Genomic DNA, 15,378 nt, shown 5'->3' on the forward strand with positions numbered 1-15,378 from the left:
AATAAACCAATCATACTTAATATAAACCACCAATACAAGCATTCATATCAAATAACATTGAAATATAGCACACAGCACAATCAAATCATCAGCTAATTAAACACAAGGAAAAATTACTGAGAATAAATTTGTTTTTAGACCTGTATAAAAGCCTATAGAAAGCTTGCTGACATCACTAAGAATGATTTTAATGAGTAGGCAGATTAATATAATCATAGACCAAGGTTTTGATATCAACCTTAGTTAAGTTGCAAACCAATAACTATGTTTTGCTTAGCCACAATTTCTTGAACAATTCTCAGTTCAATTCACAATCTTAAATAATAGAGTAAGTCATAAATCATGGTTTACAGATCATAGTAACTAATACTGCAGACTAAGCTAAAACCAAATGATTTTTTTTTAGCTTGGTCCAATCTGTGATGCCCATCTAAACTATATAGCAGAACATTACAGAATGTGATGAAGTTCAGAAGCAAGCCACTTAGAATCTGAATAGCTATTTATTTTCCACTTTTAGTACTTTTATAAATAACTCAAGGTGGTGAACATACCTAATACGCCTTCCTTGTCCTATTTTTCCCACAATAATAAACTTGTGAAGCAGGTTGAGCTGACAGAGAGTAACTGGCCCAAAGTCACCCATCTGGCTTTCATGCCAAAGGAGGATTAGAACGGAGTTTCCTGGTTTCTAGTCTGGCTTTCTAATAAAAAGAGGAAGGCATATAAACAGAAACTACAGGTATTCCTCAACTTGTGATCATAATTGAGCTCAGATTGTGCTAAGCAAAACAGTTGTTGAGTTTTGCCCATTTTATGACCTTCCTTCAGTAGTGGGTTTCAAATCCCAGTGCTACCGGTTTGTTATCGGAAGCACGCGGGTGTGCTAGCTCGCTTTACAAGCATGCAGTGCTTCTGCACCTGCGCAGAGTGTTTTTGATTACATCTGGGCAGGTGGGCGGAACCTCCCACCGCCTCCACTACCAATTCTCCCAAACCAGGGCAAATCAGAAGCAACCCACCACTGCCTTTCTCGCCCTAGTTGTTAAGTGAATCACTGCAGTTGTTAAATTAGTAATATGGCTGTTAAGAGAATCTGGCTTCCCCATTGACTTTGTCAGAAAGTTGCAAAAGGTGATCACATGATCCCAGGACACTGCAACTATCGTAAATACATGCCAGTTGCCAAATGTCCAAATTTTGATTGTGTAACCTTGGGAATGCTGCAATGCTTGTAAGTATGAAAAACAGTCATAAGTAACCTTTTTAGTGCAATTGTAACTTCATATGGTCACTAAATGAATGGTTGTAAATCAAGGATTACCTGTATATATGCATAGAAGCTATGCATATTTTAAAAAAGTAAACATATACTGTGTTTTTCCAAAAATAAGACCCTATCTTATATTTTTTTGAACTCTGAAATAAGCGCTTTGCCTTGTTGCCATGCGCTCAAAAGCCCGATTGGGCTTATTATCAGGGGTTGTCTTATTTTGTGGGAAACAGGGTAGCAAAGGCAAAATACACTCCTGTACTTGCCACTAGCTCCTTATTCCTTCCTTAACATTCTTTGCTCTGCAAATGAAGATCTTAAGTCAAATATTCTGGATTCACTTCAACAGTCTATTCTCCCAAGATACTCAGCAATACAAATCAGAATCACTAGAAACAACAATTAAGTTTCCTCTAGGGTCAGATGTTTAACATGTGATAGCAAATAGCATGCAAAGCTTGTAAACATTTAAATAGCTCTTAGAGATAGAAAGAGCTCTAAGCAGCCATACTGTTTTTTTCTGGGGGGAAAAAACACAAAAATTACACAGCTAAAATCATTACATTTTGGGGCAAATAATGCACTGAAATTAAAAATCCGTTTATCAGTTAAAAACTTTTGCTGTAACTGAGTAGATTTAGTGTGAAAAAGGGTAGGGATAAACGTTTGCTAACTTTCTTCAACAACCTGTCATTATTTTCAGGGTTTATGATTTGGCTAAAACATAATAAATAATATTGATATATGTTACCTGGAATCACAATCACACCAAGCTGGATAACTGTAACTTTTTTGGTCTTGGTCTCTTAATAAAGAAAAAAATAAAATAACATCACAAGAAATACTGATAATTTCCTTCCCTTTCCTTCAGTATTCAGCTCAGCCATACAATATTACATATAATAGTTACTAGATATTTGTACACCACATTAGTCATATTTATAGGTACCCTAGTGTCAGATATAAGGAGTTTTTCTAAACAAATGATAGAATAGAATAGAATAGAATAGATATAAGGAGTTTCTCTAAACAAATGATTGAGATAGACAGACAAAATCTCAAAATTACACACATAATAAGCTACTGTTTAAGAAGAGCAAGGAGAGCATCGCAATTCTTCCAGTTTTTTAAGTACTGCAGCAAAAACGAAAAAAGGATTCTCCTCCATCGATATAGCAAAGCCGTCAAGCTACTAATCCTGCCGGCTTGATTTAACCCGGTCTTCCCTTTTGCTTCTGCTTGACAGCGCTCATTCTCCATTGGCAAATCGCTTCTTCGGCCGTTCTTCTTTATTGGGCGAGGAATTGCTTAAAGGAGGCGTTTCCGTGAGTGACAGCCGGCTGGAGCAATAATACGCTGCGCTCATCCAAAACTCACCCTTCTGAAATAGGTCGTGCTGCAACTAATGAAGGGCGTCAAGTTGTCGCGGTTTCCGTAGGGAGGAGTTGGTAAACAAGGAGCCCCGATAATCAGGGCTTTGCCACCCCGCGGGATCCCTCCCGGGCAGCGAGCAGCGTTCAAGCACGCAGGTGAGAGTGGCTCAGGAGCGGCTGTGGGCGCGCTCTCCGTTAAAAAACAAGCAGCCCGGCCTCTTTCGTTAGGTATCTACTTCCTGGGCCGGCTTCTGGGAGACCTTAGCTTGGGACATTTTGCATTTCGGCATCTCGCCTGAACCGGTGCAAAGTTGCCGCCTCTCGGGCGCATGCGGTACAATCTCGGTAGGAAAGGATCTTCATTCGGGAAGATAGAGGGGAGCTTTCGGTGTGGAAAATGGCTTTTCCTGCGAGCATCCTTAATGGGGGCCTTCCTTAGGAAGTAGGTAGGATTAAGGCTGCAAGCCCTCGGAAGTGACAGTAGTTGAAGTCTCGGACTGGAAGCAGTTCATCACTGTTATGAAGAAGAAACTTCATAACAGAACAATTAACCGGCTTGCCTTCAGAAGTTGTGGGTGCGTCACCACTGGAGGTTTTTTAAGAAAAGACTGGACAGCCACTTGTCTGAAATGGTATAGGGTCTCCTGCTTGAACAAGGGGTTGGACTAGAAGACCTCTCAAAGTCCCGTCCAGCTCTATTCTGAATGGAATTGAATGGACTGCTTTCAAAGTAAATATGGGGGGAATATGCAGTCAGATTCCCTCTTCTGTTCAGAGTGATGCCCGCAGCCATTCTGCTGCCTTAAAACCTCTTTCTCTTCCTCCGCCTCCAGTGAATAACTGCCCAATTAGCAGTTTTAATGTTAAAAGGTCAATTAGAACTTCTTCCCGTTTGTTTCCATTGTTGTATGGCTGAAGAAAGAGAAAAGTGGACAGGGAAAATACCTAGATGTGGTTTGGGGGAGGGGGGAAATGGTGGGTTTTTATTCTGGAAAATGAAAGTGGGGAAAAAAAAACCCAGCTTAATTGCTGTCCTGTCATTGTCCTGCAGAATTTTCAGCTATGTTTTCTATACATGCTTTCCCAGGATAGATTATTTATTTATTTTGTTTTGTTTTGTTTGTTTGTTTGTTTTATCCAGTACATATTAGAATAGAATAGAATAGAATTTTATTGGCCAAGTGTGATTGGACACACAAGGAATTTGTCTTGGTGCATATGCTCTCAGTGTACATAAAAGAAAAGATACGTTCATCAAGGTACAACATTTACAACACAATTGATGATCAATATATCAATATAAATCATAAGGATTGCCAGCAACAAGTTATAGTCATACAGTCATAAGTGGAAAGAGATTGGTGATGGGAACTATGAAACGATTAATAGTAGTGCAGATTCAGTAAATAGTCTGACAGTGTTGAGGGAATTATTTGTTTAGCAGAGTGATGGCCTTCGGGAAAAAACTGTTCTTGTGTCTAGTTGTTCTGGTGTGCAGTGCTCTATAGCGTCGTTTTGAGGGTAGGAGTTGAAACAGTTTATGTCCAGGATGCGAGGGATCTGCAAATATTTTCACGGCCCTCTTCTTGATTCGTGCAGTATACAGGTCCTCAATGGAAGGCAAGTTGGTAGCAATTATTTTTTCTATTATTTTATTTGCAAGTTGGTAGCAATTATTTTTTCTATACATCTATCTTTGTATTAGATAATATATATAAGTATAACCATGAATTGAATACATAAAATGAAAATAAATGAATTAAGACAAGGACGGTAGGCACACTGGTGCTCTTATGCATGTCCCTTACAGATTATAGAACATTCTGTTACACATACAATATATGTTCACATGTTCCTTCCCAGAGGTGCCATCCCTGTAAAGAATTTGTATTATGTGTAACAATTATCAAATGCAATTAGTTTTGAAACTAGTTTGGTTAGAGAATAAAGGTTCTGAGGCATATCATTTGGTATTCCTTGTAATTATGTGATTGGTGACTGAGGAATTCTGGGAGCTGAAGTTCATATATCTTAAAATTGCCAAGTTTGAAAAAACATTGCTATTGCTGGTATAGGCAGGTCTCCTCTCTTCCAGGGCCATTCTGATTTGGGTAGTACGAGTGTCTGGTCCTTCAAACCTCTACCCCTTGACCCAGTAGATCCCTTAGCTGATCCCAAACTTACAGAACTGACTTTGAAAAAGGAATTACACCAACAAACAATGACAAGCCATGGAAATCAGGACGACTGTGACACTATGGAATCGTTCCCATGTGGTTGGTCACCTGAGTTATTGTAAAACATAAGTGCAGTTTTCTTTCAGGAGAGTACTAAACCCATGTTTAAAGCAGCCTGATAATAGGCTCCAGGGTGTTCACACCATGTAGTCTCAACCCCCTGCCTAATCAAATGTAACAGTTTATAGGTCCAAAAGAGGAAGCCTTGGCAGAGGGAAATGCAATTCTTTTTTTTTTTTCATAAAAAAGTTTTATTTTTACAATCATATCAAACAGCTCTCCAATGTACAGTTATATACAATTAGTCGGGCTTGCCCGGTCACCACCCTACTTTTTAACACTCTTCCCTCTTCTACCTTCTTCTACTTTCCAGACCTTCCTCTCCTTCTCTTATCTACATCCTCTCCTCCCTCCACCCTACACCTTCCTTCTCCCTCTTCTACCCCTCTTCCTTCCTCTTCTCCTCTTTCCTACCTCCTACTCTCTCCTCTTTTCTCCCTCCCCATCGTTCTAAAATGGTAACTGGGCAGACCCGACCCTACATTAATTATATTTATACATCTTCAATAATCCTTGTACATTAACCATCACTCCATTCTTTACCCTCAACCCCCCAACTTCCATCCCCCTTACCCCCAACCCCCACCCCGACTTCCCAGAACAAAGTGCAGGGTATCAAAACTAATAGTCATAATCCAAAATAATTCCTAAATTATAATCTCTAGTCACCCCACACATAATCACACTCTCAATTCCCCTCTCCTTCGAAAATATATCTAATACAAAATATTTCCTAAATTTACTCATATGCTATTGGATATTTTTTTATCTGATACTTATTTTGAATATAATCAATCCACATTTTCCATTCTAAAATATATTTTTCTTGTGTATAGTCTTTCAAGTAAGCAGAAATTTTTGCCATTTCTGCCAGATTTGATACTTTGAGTGTCCATTCTTCAATTGTAGGTAATTCTTCTTTCTTCCAATATTGAGCAATCAAAAGTCTCACGGCTGTTATTAAGTTCAAAATCAATTTAGTCTCTATAGCTGTACAATCCATAATTATTCCTAGTAAAAAGAACTGTGGAGTAAACTTAATCTTCTTTTTCAAAATATTCTGCATGATCCACCATACTTTAATCCAAAATGCTTTAACTTTTTTACAAGTCCACCATATATGGTAATAAGTGGCATCTTCACAATCGCATCTCCAACATTTAGCCTGTACATTAGGATACATACATGACAACTTATTGGGGTCTAAATGCCATCTATAAAACATCTTATAAAATTTTTCTCTCATATTTTGCGCTTGTGTAAATTTAACATTCCTCACCCAAATTCTTTCCCAAGTTTCCAACATTATTGGTTGCTGAAAATTTTGTGCCCACTTAATCATACAATCCTTAACCAATTCAGTCTCTGAGTCTATTTCTACTAATACATTATACAACCTCTTAATATGCTGTTGGCCTTGATCTCTCATTTGTTTTAACAAATTATCCTCAGTTTGCTTAACACCTATTTTTTGATCTAATTTCCATCTAGCTTGTAATGAAATACTTTCCTTCTCTTCTGTGGTGAATTCAAACCATTAACATTCCAAGATAATAGTTTAATTGCCATTATCGGCCAAAGGAAACTTTTGGAACACCAGCCGCAGATCACATTTTGCTTTAGGCCTTGCTCCTCCCACTGTTTCCGTTGTAGTAATTGCCAGTTGTTGTTGTGCCTTCATCTCTTGTTCCTTGCGTTTAGCAGCAGCTCTTGTCAGCCTTTGTTCCTTTGAATCTGAACCCGTCGTAGGTATTTCCAACACTTGTAATAAATCTTCTTCCATCACAATCTGTTCTTGTACCTGCTTCACTTCTTTTTCCTTCACTTCAGCCTCCCTTCTTCTAGCTTCCAATGGGGGAAGACTTCCAACTTTTAATGCCTCAACATAAAATTCTCTTGCTTTTCCAACTGTATTGAGACTATGTACTTTCCCTGCATAATATACTATTATACCAGTTGGAATATCCCATCTATATTCAATCTGACGTTTTTTAAGTTCATTCACCAGGAAGGCAAATTCCTTCCTAGCCCTTAACATTTTTGGTGGAATTTCCTTTAATATTAAAATATCTTGACCAACAACCTGTATCTTCTCCCCCTTATATGAGGCTTGCAGAATCTGATTTCTCACTGTTCTATTTGTAAAGTAAATAACAACATCCCTTGGCAACTTTTTTTGCCGTGCTATCCAAGAGTTCACACGATATATTTTATCAATTTGATAAGCCACATCTACTGGACGGACTGCTAATATCTCAGCAAATGCTTCAGAAAAAAAATTCCCTTAAATTCTCCTCTTTATTTTCTTTCAAGCCACGGATTCTTAAAGCAAATTCCATATTTCTATATTGTATCAAAACTATTTCATCATCTGTTTTTTCCATTTTACTTTGAAATTCATCCATTTTATTTTTTAATTTTGAGTTAAATTGCTTGATTTCTTTAACTTTCTCTTCTAATAAAATCACATTTGTTGCCAAACGTTGTACTGCAATTACAAATCCCTCTTTAACTTCTTTATTTCCCACTTGAATTTCTAATATCTGCTCTTTCATTTCAGACATCTCATCAGTTATTACTTTAAATTTTTCTTGTATAAAGTCCTTCAAATTCTCTTGTAACGCCTCTAAATTCAATGTTCTAGTCTCTGCTGTATGAGCTGGAGAGGCACCAGCTGATGAGATTCCAGAACCCTTTGTTATAGTAGACTTTAATTGTTTGGCTGCCATCTTCTATAAAATTATTTATTTATTTATTTATTTCCAACTTAATATTCACTTTAAATCTTCTTAACCTCTGAAAAACACAGTCTTTTAAAGCAATATTTAAAAATCTCCCCTAAATTCTATCAGCAGGCAGCAAGGAGTTAAAGTAGCAAATAACATGCAAGGAAATGCAATTCTTTACGCACCGCATAAACAATAAAGATTGAAGTAACCCATCTCTTTTGTATTTTGCCTACTCCTCCAGCGTGGGAATCAATTGTCTGGACCGTCTCAAAACTTTAAGGAAGTTTTGAAGATGCCTAAACAGGTCCATTCATGATTACGGAGAATGACTGGTAGATATTTTCCTGCCAGTTGGTGACATTTATTGAGGGGAGAGGAAAGCAAAATCAGGAGATCCACCATTTCCTTAATATGCCCTGCACACAATAAATAAGGGCATCATCATTAGGTGGGACACTTCCTTTAGCAGGATACAGATTGACAGTGGAAACAGCAGGTTTTATGCTGGTATGGTTTTCTAATGGCAGAAGAGTTGGTGAAAGATTGTTTAACAGAATTATGGGAAGGAGCCTTTTCAGGCTACAGGCCAGCGTAATATTGTTCCTCAACCTTTGGTGATTAGTGGCAACATTTGGAATTTTGGCACATATTTTGGATATACCGTGTTTCTCCAAAAAGAAGGTTGGGTCTTATTTTCTTTTGACCCTGAAAAAGCCGCTAGGCCTTCTTTTTGGAGGTTTCTAATTATTGACTCACCTTGTGGCGGTGGCACCGACAGTCCCGCCCAGCAGGAGCCCGCTGCTGGCCCACTTCTTCAACCGCTTGCTGCCACTCGCACGCATCGCCCCAGCCTCTGTTTCACCTTTAGATGCCTGCCGGAAGGCTTCTGCAGCTGATTACAGAGTTCCAGATCGATCTGGAGCTCTGTTATCAGCTGCAGATGCCTTCCAGCAGGCATCTGGAGGCAAAACGGAGGCCAGGGTGATGTGTGCGAGTAGCAGCAAGCAGCTGCAGAAGAAGGCGAGGCAGGTGTCAGGGTGTGTGAGGCCTGGTAAATAGGGCAGCTGTACCCCCCCATCTGCACTCTAGCTTTTTTTTTACCTGTGTGCCTCACCCTACCCCCTGCACCCCGGGGTGGGTGGGGTCTTAATTAGGGCTAATTTTATGGGTGGGGCTTAATTTGATCGCATGCACTCAAAAATGTGATAGGGCTTCTTTTCAAAGTGGGTCATCTTTTTGGAGAAACACGGTAATAACAAAAGGCTACTGGAATTAGCCTGAATTCACAAAATGTCTGCCATATATGAAATAAGCTAACAAATACCAATTAGAATGTTATCTGCTACCTTCTCTACCTACTTTTCTGAAGGATGTTTCTTACAGTTATGCTATTTCTGAATTGGTGGGTAAATTTTCAAACAGCTCCTCATTTTTTTATTTTTTTTTATTCAAAAAGTTTTACAAACATTTTTTCCCACTTTCCCCCCCTCCTCTCCCCTCCCTTCACAACCCCCCTCCCCCCCCCCGACTTCCCGGAACGGGCACAAGGTATAGTTAAAAATAAAACAAACATATGCTAAAAAATTTTCATCCCAACTTAATTATACCCCTACAATCATCAATTCCTAACTTCCCCCAAAAACAATCAAGAATAATACATCATAATCATTCAAAAACAGTCTGATAACTCTTAGTCTGATATCTACGTTGAATATAGTCAATCCATTTTTTCCATTCCTTTAAGTATCTTTCTTGCGTATTGTCTTTCAAAAAGGTATCTTCGCCATCTCAGCCAAATTGGCAACCTTCAATATCCATTCTTCTAGCTCCTCATTTTAACTAGATTCATTTCTTGGAAAAGTACAAAATTAAGCGGGACAAGGAATCTGGCAGGCACATTGACTGCAAGCCACACAGGTACTCTAATTGTATGCATTAAATGTGGCGTAAGCTTTGTTGAAAGTAATAATATTTACTTTCAAATACTCATCTTTGGGTGTTGATATTAGGCTTTATCTTTCCACTTAAAATAAACATGAATTAAATATAAGATTTGCAGTCTTAACATTTTAGTTTGGGTTTGTTTTTTTTATTTTTAAGTTTTCTTTCAAGCTTGACATTGTTCTTGGCTCAGAAAAGGCCCCCTGTATATTGGAATTTAAAGTCAATGGAAAATACCTCTACAGAGAAAGGATGTGGTTTATCTTTGCAAGCAGAGAAGTTCTATTGTGTTTTTAAATAGATACACTAGATGTGCTCAGGTCTGCTTACTTTAAATGCTTTTTAAAAAATTTCATGTAATATTTTATTCTTATCAGACCAGTATATTTTCAGTAGTAATTTGGCTTCTGGCAATACCCACTAATCCTTTTTTTCTAACTGATTTAAACCAAGGATGAATATAACTTGGACTTTACTGTTGTGTTACTTCTATTAGAATTTCAACGGTTGCTAACCAGAACCAGGTGAAAAAGCAAGAATGTTGGTGGAACTAGGTATCTGCTGTGTCTTATGAACAATTCTTCAATTAAAACCTGGAGCTAGGCTATATTTTCTTTTTTCCCCAATAAAAAAAGTATTATTTTCTATTTTTATTCTTTTTTTAAATGTATATCTTCCAGGCAATATCGAAATAAAATAATTGTTGGTTGCATATTTAGCCAGATATTTAGCCTGGATTTTGCATTTTTATCCACATATTGAATTCTTCCCGAAAACCTGGGATAAGCAGATGTTGTTTGGTGGTGTTCAAATTGTAGAATCATATGGCTGGAAGGGACCTTGGAGGTCGTCTAGTCCAGTTTCTTGCTCAAGGCAGAAGTCCTCATACCAGTTTGGATAAATGATTGTACAAACTTTTCTTGAAACTTCCAGCAATAGAATACCCATAACTGGGAAACATGTTGTTCCACTGTGTAATAGTTCTTGCTGTCAGGAAATTCCTCTGTATTTCCAGATTGGATCTCCCACTGACAAGCTTCCACCCTTTGTTTCTTATCCTATCCTCAAATATTATAGACAAGAAGTCAATGCCCTCTTCCCTGCAGCAGCCTTTCAAGTATTAGAGGACTGCTATCATGTCTCATCTACCGTATATACTCGAGTATAAGCCGAGTTTTTCAGCACGTTTTTTGTGCTGAAAAGCGCCCCCTCGGCTTATACTCGAGTCATCTTGATGTGCCGGGAACCCCGCACAGGAGGCGCCAAAGAGGCGGCGAGATCGTCGGCGGGATTTGCCCAAGGCTGAGCAGTTCGCCGCGCGGACCTGAGCCAAGCGGTCGCAGTCCAGCCGAGCGGTGGCGACATGCCGGCGCCGCTCGCTTTCACCGTTCGGCTGGACTGCGACCGGCTTGGCTCGGGTCCGCAGTAACTCCGCCAGGCTGTGCGCGAAGAAACCATTTAAAAGCCCGCCAGGGCTTTCTCTTCTCCTCCGTGCTTCAGAAGTTGGGCTTTTAAATGGTTTCTTGGCGGCACAGCCTGGCGGGGAGTTACTGCGGACCGAGCAAGCGGTCCCAGTCCAGCGAGCGGTGAAAGCGACATGCCAGCGCCGCTCCGCTTTCACCGTTCGGCTGGACTGCGACCGCTTGGCTCGGGTCCGCAGTAACTCCGCCAGGCTGTGCCGCGAAGAAACCATTTAAAAGCCCAACTTCTGAAGCACGGAGGAGAAGAGAAAGCCCTGGCGGGGCTTTTAAATGGTTTCTTCGCGGCACAGCCTGGCGAGTTACTGCGACCCGAGCCAAGCGATCGCAGTCAGCGAGCGGTGGCGGAGTGGCGCCGGCATGTCGCCACCGTTCGGCTGGACTGCGACCGGCTTGGCTCGGGTCCCAGCGGCGGGCGGGGAGCCGACTTTGGCCCTTAGCAAGGAGGAAGGTGGGAGGAAGCGGGCTGCCGGCTGTGGCGCTCCGCTGGAGCCGCCGCCGCCGCCGCCTGGAAGAGGAGGAGGTGACCTTCACGCGGAGAGGGTGGGGATGGGGGTTGAGGCGTGCAAGAGGAGGCGGCGTGGAGGAAGAGGAGGAGGCGACGGCCCCGCCCGGGACAGCGGCTTCTAAGATCAGCCCATGCTCCGAAGAGGAAAGGAGCGAGTGGGTGGGTGGCTGGGGCGAGACCCCACCACAAACACACACACAGCCGGTCGGACGGCGCGGTTCCTTTCTCTCTCTCTCTCGCTCTCGTCAAGGCGCTGGAAGGGGCGGAGGCGCGAAACAGCAGCAGGAGCAGCCGCGCCGCCGCTTCCTCCTCCTCCTCCTCCTTTTGGCGGGCTGCTTCCAAGTCTGGAAATCTGTTTTGGGAAGTGGTGGTGCAGCGGCAGTTCAGCCCTGTCGGCCGGGGAAGGAGGCGGTGGATCGGATTCGCGCCACACGAAGTCGGCTGGAAAGCTTGCTGCTTCTTCTTCTTTTGCTTCTCTCCCCCACCCCTCTTTTCGGCTCTCTTGCAACGTTGCTGCAGCTCCTCGGCTCCTTTTCGGCGCCCCAGAGGCTCGAGCCTCTGCTGCCGATTGAATACTAAAATAAAATAAAAGCGGAGAAGAGCAGGCGCCGCTTTTGGTGTCCGCGTCCTGTCGCCGCCCGGCAGGACGCGTTTAAAAAGGCGGGGAGTTGAAAAGAGGCTGCCTCTTGGGTTACCTCAACATCCATTCCAGAGCCGCTAAAGAGCGGCTGCTTGGCCCGCCCTGGTTGGGGAACGGGCACAAAAAAAGGGTCCCTGGTGACCCAGAATTCATCCTAGCCCCATTGACTGGCCCCTTTGACTCGATAGGATTTAGCTGACGGGATTGTTAAACAGCGCTCGCACCTTTCTTCTGGGGAGAGAAGTCACTCTAATAAATATTGGGAGGTGTTTTCAAGGAAACATAGGGGTCCACCTTCTGCCCACAAGAAATGTAGGGAAATGTTTTTCGTTCAAATAAATATTCATGTTATTTTACTTGGCTCTATCTTTATTTTTTACATTGACCAGTAGCTGCCTCATTTCCCACCCTCGGCTTATACTCGAGTCAATAGTTTTTCCCAGTTTTTTGTGGTAAAATTAGGTGCCTCGGCTTATATTCGGGTCGGCTTATACTCGAGTATATACGGTAAGTCTTCTCTTCATGAAGCTAAACATATCTAATTCCTTCCAGACATCTTATCATCTTTGTTGCTCTTCTCTGTAATCTTTGTAGGACATCAGCATCTATTTTTATATTGTGACCAGAACTGGACATGGTGTTCCAAATATGGCCTCACTGGTCTGGTATAGAGTGGCACTATACTTCTCTTGATCTTGATACTAATCTCTGTTGATGCCCAGGACTGCGTTGTCTACTGATTAATCTTTAAGCAGTGGTCCATCAGGACACCTTGAATGCTCTCATAGGCACTACTGTTGAGCCTATCCTGTATCTGTCTACCTGACTTTTTCTATCTTTCTTTTTTTGCCACTGAACTGCATCTAGTTGGGTAGGGCCCCATGCTTAAGTTTGTCAAGATCTTTCTGACTCTTGAGTCTATCTTCTGAAGTGTTAGCAATTTCCCCTAACTTTGTGTCATCCCTTTATCTAAGTTGTGTATGAAGATGTGGTATTGTCATAGAATGTAAGCTATTCCAAGCAAGTGTTTCTTTTTGCAATTAACTGATAATGATTTTATCAATGTCAGTTTTCAAGTAGTGCTAGTGGCATTTCTTGCAGATATTCCAATGCACCATTATTGCTACATTATCATTCTGTTACTTGTAGGTAGTTTGTGGAATCTTCTTGCAACAGCTAACAAAGTGCTCCACTGTTTCTTCATCTTCTTTTTAGAGTTGGCATTTGCTGTCTCCTGCTGTTTTTTTTTTCAATTCTGGCTATATATGCATTTGTTTTTAAGATTGGTTTTATGTAACCGGAATTAGCCCTCTGTCTCTTTCTTCAATTTTCCTCCTCTTAGTCTTTTTGTTATTTGCTTGGCCTGCTATTTTTTTCTGTACTGGCCATGTAATACTTTGCCTGCAAGGTCTCTTTTCTACTCTTCATTTGGCCTTTCTTGTAGGCCAGTTTGGTCTCTTTCCACTGTCTTTCAGACACTCTTCCAATGCCCTTTCCCCCCAACTGTCTGTGCCCGTACAACTTTTCCAGCTATTTCCCTTGGTAAGTACAGTCTGACAACATTGCTGCGAGGATGAAGGGCATGATTCATTATCATTATTTTCCTGATCTTCCTATCCAGAGCTTTTAGTTCTGCTTGAACCCAGGCCACTATTCCAACTATGTATGTAATGACTGAAATTAGCCAAGTATGAATTGCTTTAAAAGTATTTTCTCCACTGAGTTTGGACTTTAAGATCTTCTACCCTCTCAGATGTATTAACTTCTAACCTTTTTCCTGACTTCTGTCTGCTTGATGTTGTCAGCCTGAAGGATGTCCAGGTATTTGTAGTGATAATCTTTATCCAGACTTTTTTTTTATTATTTTTTTATTATTATTTATTAGATTTCTATACCGCCCTTCTCCCGAAGGACTCAGGGCAGTTTACAGCCAAAAATAAAACAGTAACAATATACAATTAAGAACAAATTAAAAAACTTATTATACAATTGGCCGGAATTATAAAACATTTAAAAACTAAAAAACCCATTAAAATTCATCTAAAATTTAGAAATTTAAAAATTTAACAAAAAACTTAGGCCAGCCCCGCGCAAGTAAATAAATACGTTTTCAACTCGCGGCGAAAGGTCCGAAGATCAGGTATTTGGCGCAAACCAGGGGGAAGTTTGTTCCAGAGGGTAGGAGCCCCCACAGAGAAGGATCTTCCCCTGGGGGCCGCCAGCCGACATTGTTTGGCGGACGGCACCCTGAGAAGTCCCTCTCTGTGTGAGCGTACAGGTCGGTGGGAGGCATGGGGTAACAGTAGGCGGTCCCGTAAGTAAGACTACTGATGTTATTTCCATAGGGCATCTTGATTCCTTCAATATTCACTATTTTTCTCTTGTGTGAGGATGGCATATTTGTCCTGTTCAAACTCCATTGCAATATGTTGGCAATACTTAAGGGACAGTGTAGAGCAGCAAAAACAGATTTTCCCAGTAGTTTTGTATGACTGCATACATGCTAATTTTTTCCTGCTTTGTTCTTCACATTTGAGGTGTTTTTTTTATATTAATAGCAATACCAGTAGCGCTTAGACTTATATATTGCTTAATAGTGCTTTACAGCCCTCTCTAAGGGGTTTACAGAGTCAGTAAATTGTTCCCAACAATCTGGGTCCTCATTTTATCGACCTTGAAAGGATGGAAGGCTGAGTCAGCCTTGAGCTGTTCAGAATCGAATTCCTGGAGTGAGCAGTGAATTAGCCTGCAGTATTACATTTCTAACCACTGCGCCACCATGGCTCAGTTAATATGTTAATATGTATCATTCATGGTGTATAACTTTCACATACAGTAACTCAGAAGGGGAAGAGGAACAGAATGTCTTAAAAGAATGCAATTTTGCATGAACTGTGCATGCAGTATATTGTATTTAGGGGTAACTAGAAAACTCATGAATCATTGGGTCGTTGTTTCAGAGACCCTTCTGTACCTAAATAGAGAAACCAAATGACCATGCAGAAAAGCCGTGGGAGCAGTAATAGCTTCTGATTTCCTTCTGTCTTTCCCATTGATTACCTTTGTGGGAAGCTGGCAGGGAGTATTAGAAATGATGGTCACTGTGGCTAAGTGCAATAGTGCTAAAGTGGCCCTAACT

At 41.0% G+C, this 15,378-nt stretch overlaps 2 protein-coding genes across 4 annotated transcripts in view; one reads left to right on the top strand and one right to left on the bottom strand.

Annotated features, from left to right (window-relative positions):
- ITPKB (inositol-trisphosphate 3-kinase B) overlaps positions 1 to 2,516 on the bottom strand; it is a 107,285-nt gene extending 104,769 nt beyond the window's left edge. For both annotated transcript variants that reach the window (XM_058165017.1, XM_058164208.1), the window contains exons 1-2: positions 2,346 to 2,516; positions 2,025 to 2,078 (exon numbers count right to left, since the gene is read on the bottom strand). The gene's annotated coding sequence lies outside the window, so the exon portion shown is untranslated. The remainder of the gene's footprint in view (positions 1 to 2,024; positions 2,079 to 2,345) is intronic.
- A 135-nt stretch (positions 2,517 to 2,651) lies between these two features.
- PSEN2 (presenilin 2) overlaps positions 2,652 to 15,378 on the top strand; it is a 33,652-nt gene continuing 20,925 nt past the window's right edge. Inside the window, exon 1 of one of the 2 annotated variants that reach the window (XM_058167850.1) lies at positions 2,652 to 2,802. The gene's annotated coding sequence lies outside the window, so the exon portion shown is untranslated. Of the gene's footprint in view, positions 2,803 to 2,889; positions 2,992 to 15,378 lie in introns of those variants that run through there. The other variant, XM_058168566.1, reaches the window with a different exon arrangement.

Source organism: Ahaetulla prasina, chromosome 1, assembly GCF_028640845.1.
Source record: "Ahaetulla prasina isolate Xishuangbanna chromosome 1, ASM2864084v1, whole genome shotgun sequence".
Lineage (NCBI taxonomy): Eukaryota > Metazoa > Chordata > Lepidosauria > Squamata > Colubridae > Ahaetulla > Ahaetulla prasina.